Genomic DNA, 15,993 nt, shown 5'->3' on the forward strand with positions numbered 1-15,993 from the left:
TTTCTCCTACCTCCAATCCTGCTGTTCTTTCAGTTCTAAGTCAAGGATACTCCAAGTTTACACATTGCAGGAGCCCCTGGAATATTTGGGGTTTCATACTGCACATCAAAACTATTTCTCACTGACACAATCATCTACTAAAAATTTTGTTGAATTTCTGCCGTTTTAATGGCTATCTGTCTTCATATGAACTGCTTGGTATTATAATAGTCAGTGTGCTTCCAAATTAATCCCGATTCGTCTACTTTTATTTTAAGATGAAATGTAGGCCGAGCACGGTGGCTCAGACCTGTAATCCCAGCACTTTGGCAGGCCAAGGCGGGTGGATCATGAGGTCAGGAGTTCGAGACCTGCCTGGCCAACATAGTGAAACCTGGTCTCTACTAAAAATACAAAACAAACTAGCCAGGCATGGTGGTGGGTGCCTGTAATCTCAGCTACTTGGGAGGCTGAGGCAAGGAGAATCGTTTGAACCTGGGAGGCGGAGATTGCAGTGAGCCGAAGTCGCGCCACTGCACTCCAGCCTGGTGACAGTGCAAGACTCCGTCTAAAAAAAAAAAAAAGTTGAAATCTAGCTTAGAACCCATTATTCCATAAAACCAAAACCATATCTCTTTAAGAGGATGTTGGAAAACCAGCCTTTCTCATAAAGTAGTTTTCTCCACAAGTTTAAACACATTACTCCATTATAAGTTTAGAGACTGTTTTGAAAAACTATTATGCTTCAGCTTTTCCTGCACCTTTCTCTTTCTTGTCTCTTACTTCCTTTTCTGTGATCTGGTCCAATAATTATTGCCATGGTAACAAAGGCTCTGTGACATCTCTAGCAAGCTCATTGTCTTCTGCCTTGTTAAATTTTAATGGGTAGCTAGTAGACAGTAACACTCTGGAAGGGCTCAAACCACATAACCAAATGTGCCAAGATAATCCTGAGCTCGCTCATGTCAGGTAAGACAAAGTATTTTAGTGCAACAGTAAACAATTAATTAACCAAACAAAAACAAGAAGACTTTTTTGGGCCAGAAAGCCATTAATTAGCTAAGCTCAGAGCCACTCATTGAAACTAGGTCTTGACTGGGTTTCTGGGTTTGACCACTGGGCAGAAAGTAGGACCCAAAACCAACTGAAATGAAATTGTGTCCGGAATTGGTGGGTTCTTGGTCTCACTGACTTCAAGAATGAAGCCGCGGACCCTCGCGGTGAGTGTTACAGCTCTTAAGGTGGCGCGTCTGGAGTTTGTTCCTTCTGATGTTCAGATGTGTTCGGAGTTTATTCCTTCTGGTGGGTTCGTGGTCTCGCTGGCTTCAGGAGTGAAGCTGCAAATCTTCACGGTGAGTGTTACAGCTCATAAAAGCAGTGTGGACCCAAAGAGTGAGCAGTAGCCAGATTTATTGCAAAGAGCGAAAGAACAAAGCTTCCACAGTGTGGAAGGGGACCTGAGTGGGTTGCCACTGCTGGCTCGGGCAGCCTGCTTTTATTCTCTTATCTGGCCCCACTCACGTCCTGCTGATTGGTAGAGCCCAGTGGTCTGTTTTGACAGGGTGCTGATTGGTGCTATTACAATCCCTGAGCTAGATACAAATGTTCTCCACGTCCCCATCAGATTAGTTAGATAGAGTATCCACACAAAGGTTCTCCAAGGCCCCACCAGAGCAGCTAGATAAAGAGTGTCGGTGCACTCACAAACCCTGAGCTAAACACAGGGGCTGATTGGTGTGTTTATAAACCTTGAGCTAGATACAGAGTGCCGATTGGTGTATTTACAATCCCTGAGCTAGACATAAAGATTCTCCAAGGCCCCACCAGAGCAGCTAGATACGGCGTGTCGATTGGTGCACTCACAAACCCTGAGCTAGACACAGGGTGCTGATTGGTGCGTTTACAATCCCTGAGCTAGACATAAAGACTCTCCACCTCCCCACCAGAATCAGGAGCCCAGCTGGCTTCACCCAGTGGATCCCGCACAGGAGCTGCAGGTGGATCTGCCTGCCAGCCCTGCGCCGTGCGCCCGCACTCCTCAGCCCTTGGGCGGTGGATGGGACTAGGCACCGTGGAGCAGGGGGCGGTGCTCGTCAGGTAGGCTCCGGCTGCACAGGAACCCACGGAGGCGGGGGGAAGGCTCAGGCATAGCGGGCTGCAGTCCGGAGGCCTGCCCCGCGGGAAGGCAGCTAAGGCCCGGCGAGAAATAGCAGCGCCGGTGGGCTGGCACTGCTGGGGGACCCACTACACCCTCCGCAGCCGCTGGCCCGGGGGCTAAGTCCCTCACTGCCCGGGGCCAGCAGGGCCGGCGGCTGCTCCTAGCGCGGGGCCCGCCAAGCCCACGCCCACCCGGAACTCCAGCTGGCCCGCAAGCGCGGCACGCAGCCCCGGTTCCCGCTCGCGCCTCTCCCTCCACACCTCCCTGCAAGCTGAGGGAGTGGGCTCCGGCCTTGGCCAGCCCAGAAAGGGGTTCCCACAGTGCAGCGGTGGGCTGAAGGGCTCCTCAAGTGCCGCCAAAGTGGGAGCCCAGGGAGAGGAGGCGCCGAGAGCGAGCGAGGGCTGTGAGGACTGCCAGCACGCTGTCACCTCTCAAAATGGTCCCCAGATATAGTTTTCATCTAAGGATAGGTTTGGAAGTATCCAGATTTAGTGGTGGGCCAGGCCTCCCCTGTGAGCAGTACAGTTCAGGACACCTGGACTGCCCTTTCCCTCTGCCTTCCCTGGGGTAATGTGAATGGCTTAGTCTTTCGTGTTTCCATCTGTAACATGGAGGAGGAAGAGAAGAGCCTCACTGCACATATTGGGTCATTGAGAATGATCTTAGAGCCAAAATTTACAATATTTTGAGGTTAGGTTTGATTTTTACCATTCCACTACTCCTCTCTCCCAATATGTTGTGCCAAATTGTAAGTAATTTGCAATTAGAACACATTGAAGACATATATTTGAGCTCCTTAGAGAGTCTCACTCACCTTTGAGGTAACTTTTTGTACTTTAGGTTTTCTCAAGTCAGAGTGTTGAATCCTTAAATCAGTGTTGGGTAGTGATAAAATTTTGATACATAAAGTGAATTGCCTAAGCTTAGTAAATGGGGCACAGGGTTGCTTGTCAACAGTCTTTGTGGTGTCTTATGCTGAAAAAGCCTTGAGGCTCAGACTCAGCCCACAGCTCTCTGTACTCCCTCCACCTCCCTTCTGCGCCTTTCATGTGTATCCTTTACAGCAATTTTTTTTGTGAGTTCTTTTCCTTTTTGAGATCTCTCTTAAGGTTAATGGTGTACAGTAGATATCCAGAACTTATTCATCCTTTTTAGCTGAAACATTGTACCCTTTGACAAATGTCTCCCCATATCCCCTGGGCGCAATTTTCAATAGGTAGTTAGGGAAAGCCTCAATGAAAAGGTTGGGATTTTGGGATGCTGATAACGTTCAGTTTCTTGAACTAGGTACCTTTACACAGGAGTATCAGTTGATAACAATTCATTGAGCAATGTACTTATGAACAGAGATATATTTGACTGTTTGGTGAGACATTCTGGAGTTTAAGCTGTCATTTAAACCAGTTACAATTTTCCATAGGGAGCTACTCTGTCACTTGGGTCTTTTCCCAATTAAGCAAGGCTACTTTCCATGGAATCATTATCCAGTATATGAGGTTAACTTGACACTTGTTCAATATGTGCTTGCTTTATAATAGGTGATTGAATATTTTTTATTTTATATTTTAAAAACTGTATATATTTGTGGCATACAAGATGATTTTTTGATATGTATACATGGTGAAATGATTAATTCAAACTAACATATTTATCACTTCCACATACTTTCATTTTATTGTGTGAGAATATTTAAAATCTCTTCTACAATTTCAAGTATACTTTTGGCCCTATGTTTCCATGAGTTCCACATTCAGGCATTCAACCAACTGGATAGAAAATATTAGGACAAAAAAACCCACAAAAAATACAATAAAAGCAATACAAATTAAAAAATACAGTATAACAACTATTTATATAACATTTATATTTAATTAGCATTATAAGTAATCTGTATATGATTTAAAGTGTATGGAAGAATATGCATAGGTTACATGCAAATATAAAATGATATCATTTTATATAAGGGGCTTGAACATCCCAGGATTTTGGTGTCCTTGGGGAGTCCTGGAACCAATTGCCCCCCAGATATTGCAGATATTTAGGGACAGTGGTATAACACATGACTATTAACTACAGTCACTGTGCTGTACAGAAGATCTCCAGAACTTATTCATCCTGTTTAGATGAAACATTGTAGCTTATGACCAATATCTCTCAATTCCCCTGGGTGGAACTTTCAATAGCTAGTCAGGAAAGGCCTCACTGAAAAGGCGATATTTGGTCAAAGATTTGAAGGGAGTGTGGGGGAAAGAAATATAAATATCTAGGAAAAGAGCATTCCAGGCAGAGGAGATGGCATGTGTAGGGGCCACAAGGCAGGAGCATGCCTGCCATACTTGAGAGACAGTAAGGAATCTGCATCTTTTCCTCATGTCTTTCTAATCTCCAATCTATTTAAATTTGGCTTCCCCCCACCACACCCTTAAAATGGCCATTACATAAATCACCAATAACATTTATGTTAGTCCATTTTACATTGCTATAAAGGGACAGCTGAGACTGAGTAATTTATAAACAAAAGAGGTTTATTTGGCTCATGGTCCTGCAGCCAGTACAAGCATGGCATCAGCATCTGCTTAGCTTCTGAACTCTAAGGAAGCTTTTACTCATTGAAGAAAGCAAAGGGGGAGCCTGTGTGTCACATAGCAAGAGAGGGAGCAAGGTGGGGAGGAGGTTGTCCCATACTCTTTTTAACCAGCAGATCTGATGGTAACTCTACTATGGGTAAAATACAAACCCATTCCTGAGGGTTGGGTTGGATACCATCACCATCCCATGAGGGATTCACCTCCATAACACAGACACCTCCCACCAGGCACCGCCTCTGACATTGGGAATCACAATTCAGCCTGAGATTTGGAGGGTACATTGAGTATAGTGTGAGCTGTAGGCTTGTAATACATGGTCTTTATTGTGTTGAAGTATATTTCTTCTAAACAAACTCTGTTGAGAATCTTTTCATGAAACAATGTTGAATTTCTCAAATGCTATTTCTGCATCTAATTAGATGATTATATAATTTTTGGGCTTCGTTTTGTTAATGTTGTATATCACATTTATAGATTTATGTATATTGATCCACCTTGTATCCTTGGGGTAAATCCACTTGAGCATGGTAAGTTATCTTTTTAATATGCTGTTGAATTCAGTGTGCTAGTATTTGATTGAGGATTCTTGCATCTATGTTCATCAGGGATATTGGCCTGTAATTTTTCTTTTCTTTTCTTTTTCTTGTTCTTGTCTGGCTTTGGTATCAGAGTAACGTTGGCCATGTAAAAAAAGTTTGGAAGTGAAGTATTGCTTCCTCTTAGATTTTTTTTGGAAGAGTTTGAGGATTGCTAATTATTTAAATGTTTGGTAGAATACAACAGTAAAGCTATTCTGGGCTTTTCTTTGATGGGAGACTTTATTACAATTCAGTCTTCTTACTCATTTTTGGTCTGTTCATACTTACTTTTTCTTCATGATTCAGTCTTGGTATCTTGCATGTATCTTCAAATTTATTTATTTCTTCTACTTCATTCAATTTGTTACTGTACAATTGTTCATAGTACTCTTTTATGAGCTTTTTTTCCTTATGAGCTTTTATATTTCTATGGATCAGTTGTAATGTCTCCCTTTCACTTTTGATTGTATTAATATTTGAGTCCTTTCTCTTTTTTCCTTGGTCTGGCTAAAGGTTTCTTGGTTTGTTTATCCTTCTGAAAAAACACTCTTTACTACATTGAGTTCTTTTCTATTGTAGTTTTAGTCTCTATTTTGTTTATTTCTATTCTGATCCTTGTTAGTTCTTTCCTTCTGCTGACTTTGGGTTTAGTTTGTTCTTTTATTAGTCACTTGAGTTTTAATATCAGGTTGTTTATCTTATGTTTTCCGTTTTAAATTTTTATGGGTACACAGTGACTGTATATGTTTATGGGGTACATGAGATATTTTGCTACAGGCATACGATGTATAATAATTACATCACGGTAAATAGGATATCCATCACTTCAAACATTTACCCTTTCTTTGTGTTACAAACAATGCAATTATGCTCTTTTAGTTATTTTTAAATGTACTATAAATTATGTTTGGCTATAGTCACCTTGTTGTGCTATCAAATACTAGATCTTATTTATTCTATCTAACTGTATTTTTATACCCATTATCCATTCCTCCCCTTAACCCTACTGTTATTCCCAGTCTCTGGTAACCATTATTCTATTCTCTATCTCCATGAATCCAGTTATTTTAAGTTTTAGCTCCCACAAATAAGTGAGAACGTGGAAAATTTGTCTTTCTGTCCCTGACTTATTTTATTTAACATAATAACCTCCAGTCCTATCCATGTTGTTGCAAATAACAGGATCTCATTCTTTTTCATGGCTATATATTACTCCATTGTGTATATGAACCACATTTTCTTTATTTATTCATCTGTTCATGGACACACAGGTTGCTTCCAAATCATGGCTATTGTGAATAGTGCTGCAATATGCATGGGAGTGCAGGTATTTCTCAGATATCCTGATTTCCTTTCTTTTGTGTATATACCTACCAATGGCATTGCTGGGTCATATGGTACCTCTGTTTTTGTTTTTTTTGAGAAACCTCCAAACTGTTCTCCATAGTGATTGTACTAATTTACATTTCCACCAACAGTGGGTTCCCTTTTCTCCATATCCTAGCCAGTATTTCTTACTGCCTGTCTTTTGGATATAAGCCATCTTAACTAGGGTTAGATGATTCATCTTGTAGTTTTGGTTTGCATTTCTCTAATGATCAATGATGTTGAGCACTTTTTCACATGCCTGTTTGCCATTTATATGTCTTCCTTTGAGCAAGATGTTTTGCCCATTTTTAAATTGGATGATCAGATTTTTCCTATAGAGTTGTTGGAGCTCCTTATATATTCTCGTTATTAATCCCTTGTCAGATGGATAGTTTACAAATATTTTCTCCTATTTTATGATTGTCTTTTCAACATCAATTGAAATGATCCTATGGTTTTTGTTTTTAACTTTAAGTGATGAACCACATTTATTGATTTGCATATGTTGAATCATCCTAGCATTTCTCGAATAAAACTCACTTGATCATGGTGAATTAAATTTTTAATGTGCTGTTGGATTTAGTTTGTTAGTATTTGGTTGAGGATTTTTGCATCAGTGTTCATCAGGGATATTGGTCTGTGTCTTTCTTCTGTTGATACATCTCTTTCTGGTTTTGTATCAGAGTAATACTGGCCTAATAGAATGAATTTGGATGAATTCTATGTTCCTATATTTTTTGGAATAGTTTGAGTAGTGTTGGTATTAATTCTTCTATAGATATTTGGTAAAAATCAGCAGAGAAGCCACCACGTCCTGGGATTTTCTTTGCTGGGAGACTTTTTATTACGGCTTTGATCTCATTACTTATTATTGGTTTGTTCGGGTTTTGGACTTCTTCATGGCTCAAACTTGGTAGGTTGTATGTATCTAAGAATTTATCTATTTTCTCTGGATTTTCCGGTTTATTGGCATATGATTGCAAGCGATCCTTTTAATTTCTGCAGAATTGGTTTTATGTCTTAATTTTATTTATTTGGGTCTTTTCCGTTTTTCTCTTAGGTAAAGTTTTGTTGATTTTGTTTATCTTTTCAAAAAACAAACTTTTCACTTTGTTGATCTTCTGTATTGTATGCTTTGTTTCCATTTCATTTATTACTACTCTGATCTTTATTATTTATTTTCTTCTAATAATTTGGGTTTGCTTGCTTTTGCTTTTTTAGTTTTTAAAGATACATCGCTAGGTTATTTGAAATTTTTCTACTTTTTTGGTGTAGGCACTTGTAGCTATAAACTTTCACTTGCCAGGTTTTGGTATCAAAGAGATGCTGGTTTCACAGAATGAGTTAGGGAGGAGTCCATTCTCCTCATTTTTGGGAATAGTTTCGGTAGAATTGGTACTAGCTCTTCTTTGTATGTCTGGTAGAATTTGCCTGTGAAACCATCTGGTCTAGGACTTTTTTGGTCGGTAGATTTTTATTGCTGCTTCTATTTTGGACCTTAATATTGGTCTTTTAGGGTTTTAATTTCTCCCAGATTCAGTCTTGGGAGGTTGTTTCCAGAAATTTGTCCATTTCCTCTAGATTTAGTAGTTTGTGTTCATAGAGTTGTTCCTAATAGTCTTGGAGGATATTCTGTATTTCTCGGATCATTTGTAATGTCACCTTTGTCATTTCTTAATGTGATTATTTGAATTTTCTCTCTCTCTCTGTTACTGTAGCTGGCATCCCATCAATCTTGTTTGTCCTTTTAAGGAATCAACTTTTGGTTTCATTGATTCTTGGTATTAATTTTCTTGTCTATTTCATTCAGGTCTGCTCTGGTTTTAGTTATTTTTTTTTCTGCTAGCTTTGTTTTAGTTTTTCTAGCTATCTTGTTGGATGCTAGGTCATTAATTTGAGATATATCTAACTTTTTGAGGTAATTGTTAAGTGCTATAAACTTTTCTCTTAACACTGCTTTTGCTGCATCCCAAGCAACTGATCCAAGAACAACTTATTCCCAGTCTATAGCAAAGGTTTTCAAACTCAAACATGTAGAATTACAAAATGTAGAGTTCACATCTTCTCTGGCTAAGATAATGTTGACTAATGAAAATAATGGTAGATTGGAAAATCTATTTGAGTTACTATACTTTCTTGTACCTAAGATAAAATACCCTTATGATGATTATTGTTAATCCTCTACAGAAACATGATGAAAAGAAGTTTTAGTCGAGCAGAGGAGACAGAAAGCAAGATCACAGGGGGTTGGGGAGTGAATATGAAATGAAGAAGTAGAGATTGACTATACTCCTTCATGTCACTTTGCACCCTCCGAAGTAAAAGGAATTTGATGTAATCAATTTTTCACCCATTGCTGGCTGGTTTTCTCAAAGATTGGTGCCATATTGAGGGCTTAGCGTTGGTTTCTCATTGAGGCTGCATCTTCAGTGGCTCAGTGATTTGTCACCAACCTTGGTAAGATAATGCCTGTATTTTTTGGCTCGTGCATATTTTCCATTTATACAACTTTCTTTATATTCCCTTTTATAAGCTCTGAGGTGAATGAAATCAGAGCTGACTGACATTTTTAGATGACTCATTCTTTTCACCTAGCTGTTGAGTGCCTCCACTCTGGAGGGTACTCTCTAATGGGCACAGAGTTGAGAAACAAAGATCTGCATACTTTGTGCTTATTCTCATAGGCCCATACATAGGTCTCCACCTCAAATTTCATTAAATCTAATTTTTCTGTATTTTGGGGGGCTTTGCTTAGTGAAGCTTTTTTACAACGATCATTATTCTACACATATCCTTATCTATTTTGCATAGCAAGCTATTTCTGCCAACATTCAAAGTGGACAACTAAGTATATTGCCACCAAATCATCAGTTTACGAGGATTTCCTCACCACTGCATTCTATGGCTACCCTGGAGAGGCGTTAAGCTGCAGCATTAGTCAGTTTTTATCTTGTCTAAGTGTAGATTCAGACAATCCATTTGTGAGCCAAGCCTGAGGCTCTTTCTTCCTTTATTAGCTGGTTGTGTGAAATACCGTGAAGCCATAGGTATGAACTGAGGAAGAGATATTGTCACAATGAAGGCATGTTTGTATCTTACGGAAATGCTTTTTACTGTATCAAATAGTTTTCAATTCTTTCTATCAAGTGCCAGCAAGCTCCATATGAGATAGAATTTAATATTGGTAAGATAAGATTGGTTAATGATCAACTTGAAGATAATTACAAATATGGGCACTCTGCATATTTATAACAGTTGAGATTCTATTTTATTAAGAATTTCTGTGATTTCTTCTCATATAATTAAGAAAGGTAAACAAAACTGGCATGCACAGGTGAAACTCAGTGTTAAATTTATCAGCACTTTAAAGAGAGCCCACCGTTGAAGCCAGTTTGAATGAAGTTCTAAATTGTATTTTCTTCCTATATAAAAGAGTTTTTCAGGCAAGTATTTAGCTATTTAATTTACATTTCACATGTGAAGTATAATAAAACAACCCCTCTTTTCCCCAGAACTCACATAAATCCTGCCTTTCAAACCCAGAAAATATTCTCAACTCAGCTTCTTTATGACACAAAAACTACTTGCAGTTGCACCTCATTTTGTGGAGCAAATAGCTATGAGGGCTTACAAATTAAAATTCTGTAAATTACATTTCATATTGTGATTCCTTTTCATGAAGTTTTTGAGAGTTGTATTTGAAAAAATGGCCATAGAACAAAACAAAAGTCAAAATTAAAGCAAGATATTAGTCAAATATTTTATAAAATGGATTTTAAGAATTTTATTTTAGTACTGCCCAGCAGTACTCAAATAAGTCACACAGTATTAATACTAAGTTAATTATGATACCAAATCCTGTATTTAAACTGGGTTTACAACAAAGCAAGCTATATCCTGAGTAATGCTCGCCTTTTTGTTTAGGTCTTTGCTGCACTATATTCCAGGTAATGAATCCGCTTTAAATTCCTAATTCTTGGTTGTGTACTCTCTGAAAAAACACTGAATATCAAACTAAGGCTATTGGCCTATTTACATAATGTAAAGACCACTTGCTACATTTTGACAAGCTGGACTTCTTAAAACTTGGCTCTTTTTCAGCCAGTATCTCCTAGTGGATAATGACTGGATTATAGTGTTAATTGTGAGAGCAGTCTATGATATCTGTCACATGTGTTATCAATTGCTTTAGCTCAGTAATACAAAACAGACGTCTTTATTCTTTTTAAAAAGTGGAATTACATATACAGGTTCTGATTAGCATAGACATAGAATTTTACACACTTATTATTCACTTCAATGCAAAATCTAATTCACTGTTGAAACATTCTTAAATAAGACCACAGTAATGCAGATTGTGGTGAGTGGTGTTTAAGATGTTAATGGCTCATTATTATAGCAGTTCTTAAATAAAATAATAAATCTGTAGACAAATATTCATGTCTAGTTAAGTCTCTTTTTTATATTTTATTTTATTATATTTTATTAACATCTTTTCCAGTCCTGAAGATTTTCCTCAGAGAATTTTTCATCTCTTTGTTCCTGAGACTATATATTAGAGGATTGCAGAGAGGTGTTATCACAGAATAGAAAAAGGTAATGATTTTTTGCATTTTTACTGGGTGTCCTGATCCAGGACTAACATACGTCACCACGATGGAGCCATACAACAAGGTGACAACTGCCAAATGAGAAGCACAAGTGGAGAAAGCCTTTTGTTTGCCAGCCTCTGAGGGCATCCATATTACAGCCAGAATCACCAGAGCATAGGAACAAAGGATAAAGAGAAAGGTGCCGATCATGAAGATAGAATTGAATGTGGAGTAAACGAGCTGAGTGATGATGTCTTCAGAACAGGACAGCATCATCAATGGGACAGGATCACAAACAAAATGGTTGATAATATTTGGGCCACAGTAGGATAGCTGTGAAATGAGAATAACTGGAGTTAGGAAGATTACAAAACCACATGACCATGCAAAGATGATGAGGCCAGTGCATACTTGTTTCATCATGATGTATGGATAATGTAGAGGGTGGCAGATGGCAAGATACCTGTCAAAGGCCATGATGCAAAGGAAGAAGCCCTCATCATACCCCAAAGAGAAGACGAAGTGGAACTGTGCAAAACAACTCATGAATGAGATGGACTTGCTTGTGGAGAGGAAGTTGGCCAGCATTTTAGGAACAGTTGTAGTAACATAACATATTTCCAGGAGAGAGAAATTTCCCAAGAGGGTGCACGTGGGAGTGTGAAGGTGCTGGTCCCACCACACAGCACAGACAATGGCTGCATTTCCCATCAGGGTGAGAGTACAGGCTACTGAGAAGAGACCGAAGTACAGGAGTTGCATTTCTGGGCTTGAGGGAAAGCCCATGAGGATAAAGTAGCTAACAAAATTGATAGTTTCCATGCTGGACACATTCATTAGTCTGGAAGACATGGAGATGGCAGAGGTAATTGAAACATGAAATGGAGCATGCTGTTCCTTCTTGGAAACAACCAAAATTCTTTATCATGTGTATTATAAAGTGGTAAACAATTAGACTTTTGTTTAAACAACAAAACTGTGACTTTCATGACTCAATTCCTAAACGTATTTATTTTAATAAATCACAACAATAGAAAGGAGGGAAAATACGAATTATGGAGAGTTTTTTTTTCTTGCTAAGAACACTAGACTTGAAACTGGGAGTGCAAAGTTTTGTGATTCCAATAAATTACCTATATACAATGAGTCTACTCTTTCTTCTGTTTACCTGCATTATTGATACTATATTTATCTGGGTATGAAGTTCTTTCAACAGTACTATGAATACCTGATTCATTATTAATATTAGTGATATAAAAATAAAATACAAAACCAAGATATTTAAAAATACTCTTTCTCAATATAGTGCCATGCCAAAGCACAAATTAATACTTACTTTCAATTTCAGCTACTCCAGGTTACTTGTAGTGTTTTAAAGTGGAAATAAGAAAGAACTCTTTCATTAGAGGATATATGTGGTCTTTTATGCTGTTTCATGTATCTGTACCAATGTTTAGCATAAAAAATACATTCTTTTATTTTTAGGCAGCTGGATACACTATATGCTGTGAGGAAGTGTGCCATACTTTGGCCCTTAAATTGCTCTGACTAAATATTTTTATACGCTTCCAGGTGAATGTATGAACTTCATATGCCCATTATGACATTGACCTTAGGGAGAACAGCTGGTCTGCGTGACAGTGGCCAAGTTCAACTTGCTTGTTATTTGTTAACCATGGTCAAGTCAGCTGCAGGAAAATAAGAAAGGCAGATAAAGTTTATATTATGAAAGTTTCCGTGTTTTTTTATTCATCGATTTCTTCCACATGTTCCTTTTTCTTCCTTTGACCTTTGGTGTTATTTTGCATCTCACTGTGGTGGTTCTCTGAGGCCTTTCCTATCTAGGCAAATCTGAAACATGAAACTCTTCCCCTGATTACTCTCCACTTAACTTCTAGCCCAAATAACAACAAAAACAAGAAAAAGTCATATGAGCTGAAGATTTTTGTTTCTTAAATAATAACTAATTTGTGTAATACCAAGTCTGATTAACATAATGGAACTAAAAATCAGTATTTGGGCTTGAGAAAGAAAATATTGCTGGAAAGAGAAATATGCCATATTTCTTCTGCTCATCAAGTAACAAAAATTACCAAAATATACCCTTCTCCAGCAATTCATCAGTTAATATACATCTTCACTTGAAATACTATTCTTTTTGTATATATGGCTATTCCTATTTTAAAGGGATAAGAACCATAATTGAAAAATATCTTCCAGAATTCAGGGAAACAAGAAGAAAAACTTATATTTTTCAGCTTCATTCTTTTTTTTTTATTCAAGTATTTATTAAAATATCCCCCCACCTATACTAACATTCCCAAATCAACATTTAAAATATTGTGTTGCTGATGATACACAAGTTTTGCTTCATTCTTTGCCAGCATTTCATTCTGAGATATATTTTTAGTTTTCTCAAAGACAAGAAGAAAACATTTTCTATGATTTTTGCAAAAAAACTGGGTGACTCACATGTTATATACTTCCCACTCGCTCTTTGAGTGAATGCTGAGAAGGTCAGGTACAGGAGACAAAATATTATTCCACAGAGCCAAAGACATGTGAAGAACTTCCAAGAAATTGCATGATCCTGTTTGTAATCTCTCATGGGTTGCAAAAAGTAAACCCTAAAAGATTTTCCCCACCTTCAAAGGATATATTAATGGTCAAAATGCAAGCTCAAGTGAGTGTGTTATATATCTATTTACTTGCATCATAGCCTTTTGGGACTTGGCGTTCTGTCTCTCTTGTGATATTTTGATAGTGTTTGTTTAAAAGAGGATATCATTTTGAATTTTCACAGTCAAAAGCCAGTTCTTACTATGCCCTAAAGAATAGTGAAAATGTAGAAGCAGATCTTTTCTTTTTTCTTTCATGTCCATGTATTGTCAAAGCTTCCTGAGGAATAATTAAGTAGTAAAAGGGATTGTCATTATAGCTACAGTGGTAAGCTTTACCATAATACTCCCTATATCTATTTTGAAGAAAAAGAAATCATTCTCTGGTCATCAAATATTTGTATCTGCAGAGTTATTAGAGATATTTGAGTTGAATTTTATGTAGAGCACAAGAAATTTAATTGGCATTTAGTTATTCCACAAATATTTACTGAATGCCTACTGTATACTTAAACATACACTATATATATTTTTAATTTTTTGAGGAACCTCCATATGGTTTTTCATAATGACTGTACTAATTTACGTTACCACCAACAGTGTATAAACGTTCCCTTCTCTCTGCATTCTCACCAACTATTGCCATCTTTTGTCTGTTTGATCATGAACATTCTGATTGGGCTGAGGTACTATCTCATTGTGGTTTTGATTTACATTTACCTGATGATCAGTGATGCTGAGGACTTTTTCATAGGCTTTTTGGTCATTTGCATGTCATATTTTAAAAAATGTCTAGTCAGGTTTTTTTTGCCTGACTTTTAAATTGAATTATTGGTGGTGATGGTGTTTTTTGCTATTGAGTTGCTTGAGTTCCTCATATATTTTGAATATTTACCCCTTATCATATGTATAGCTTGCAAAAATTCTCTCCCATTCTGTAGGTCATTTTTTGGTTTTGTTGTTTCTTTTGAGCAGAAGCTTTTTATTTTGATGTAACCTCATTTGTATATTTATGCTTTTCTTGCCTTAACTTTTGCCTACATCACTGTTGTGTAGTTTTTCTCTTATGTTTTCCCTTCTAGTAGTTTTGCAGCTTTAGGTCTTACGTTTCAGTGTTTAAACTATTTTTAGTTGATTTTTTGTATATGGTATGAAATAAGGGTATAAGTTCATTCTTCTGCATATAGATACCCAGTTTTCTCAATACCATTTATTGAAAAGACTGTTCTTTCCCCATTGTGTGTTCTTGGCAGCTTTGTCAAAATATTAGGTGACTGTGTATCACCTGTGGATTAATTTCTGGGCTCTGTATTCTATTCCATTGGTTTATGCATCTGTTTTTATGCCAGTATCATGCTGTTTTGGTTACTATAGCTTTACATATACTTTGAGGTCAGGTAGTAGGATGCCCCCAACTTTGTTCTTTTGGGTCAAGACTGCTTTGGCTATTCAAGGTCTTTTTTAGGTTCCATACAAATTTTAGGATTGTTGTTTCTATTTCTGTGAAGGATGTCATTGGTATTTTGATAAATCCATAGATTGTTTTGGGTAGTGTGAACTTTTTAACAGTATTAATTACTTGAATCCATGAATGCAGGATTATCTTTCCATTTATTTCTGTCTTCAAAATTTTTCATAAATGTTTTATGGCTTTATTGTAGATATTTTTCACATCCTTGGTTAAATTGATTCCTAAGAATTATATTTATTTATTTTGGAGCTATTGTGAATAAGATTGTTGTCTTGAATTCTTTTCAGACAGTTGATTATTACCACATAAAAGTGCTACTGATTTTTGTATGTTGATTTTGTATTCTGCAACCTTACTGTATTCATTTATCACTTCTAAGGTTGTCTTGATAATGTTTTTATGTTTGTCTCTATATAAGGTCATGTCATCTGCAATGAGAAACAATTTGACTACTTCTTTTCCAATTCGAATGCCTTTTATTTCTTTCTCTTGCTGATTCTCTGGCCAAAACTTCCAGTACTATATTAAATAGGTGTTGTGAAAGTGAGCATCCTTGTCTTTTTTCAGTTCTTAGAAGAAGGGCTTTGTTTTTCCTACGTCAGTATGATTTCCACTGTGAGTTTCTGATATGTGGCCTTTAT

General features: G+C 37.3%; 1 protein-coding gene and 1 long non-coding RNA gene across 2 annotated transcripts in view; both read left to right on the forward strand.

Annotated features, from left to right (window-relative positions):
* Positions 1-15,993, forward strand: part of LOC134760014 (olfactory receptor 4N4C-like) — an 89,524-nt gene that overhangs the window by 13,610 nt on the left and 59,921 nt on the right.
* On the forward strand, positions 635-12,406 carry LOC134760017 (uncharacterized). Its single transcript, XR_010136928.1, has 2 exons — positions 635-948; positions 11,173-12,406. It is a non-coding gene; the product is annotated as an uncharacterized LOC134760017 (long non-coding RNA).

The sequence above is a fragment of the Pongo abelii genome, chromosome 15, assembly GCF_028885655.2.
Source record: "Pongo abelii isolate AG06213 chromosome 15, NHGRI_mPonAbe1-v2.0_pri, whole genome shotgun sequence".
NCBI lineage: Eukaryota > Metazoa > Chordata > Mammalia > Primates > Hominidae > Pongo > Pongo abelii.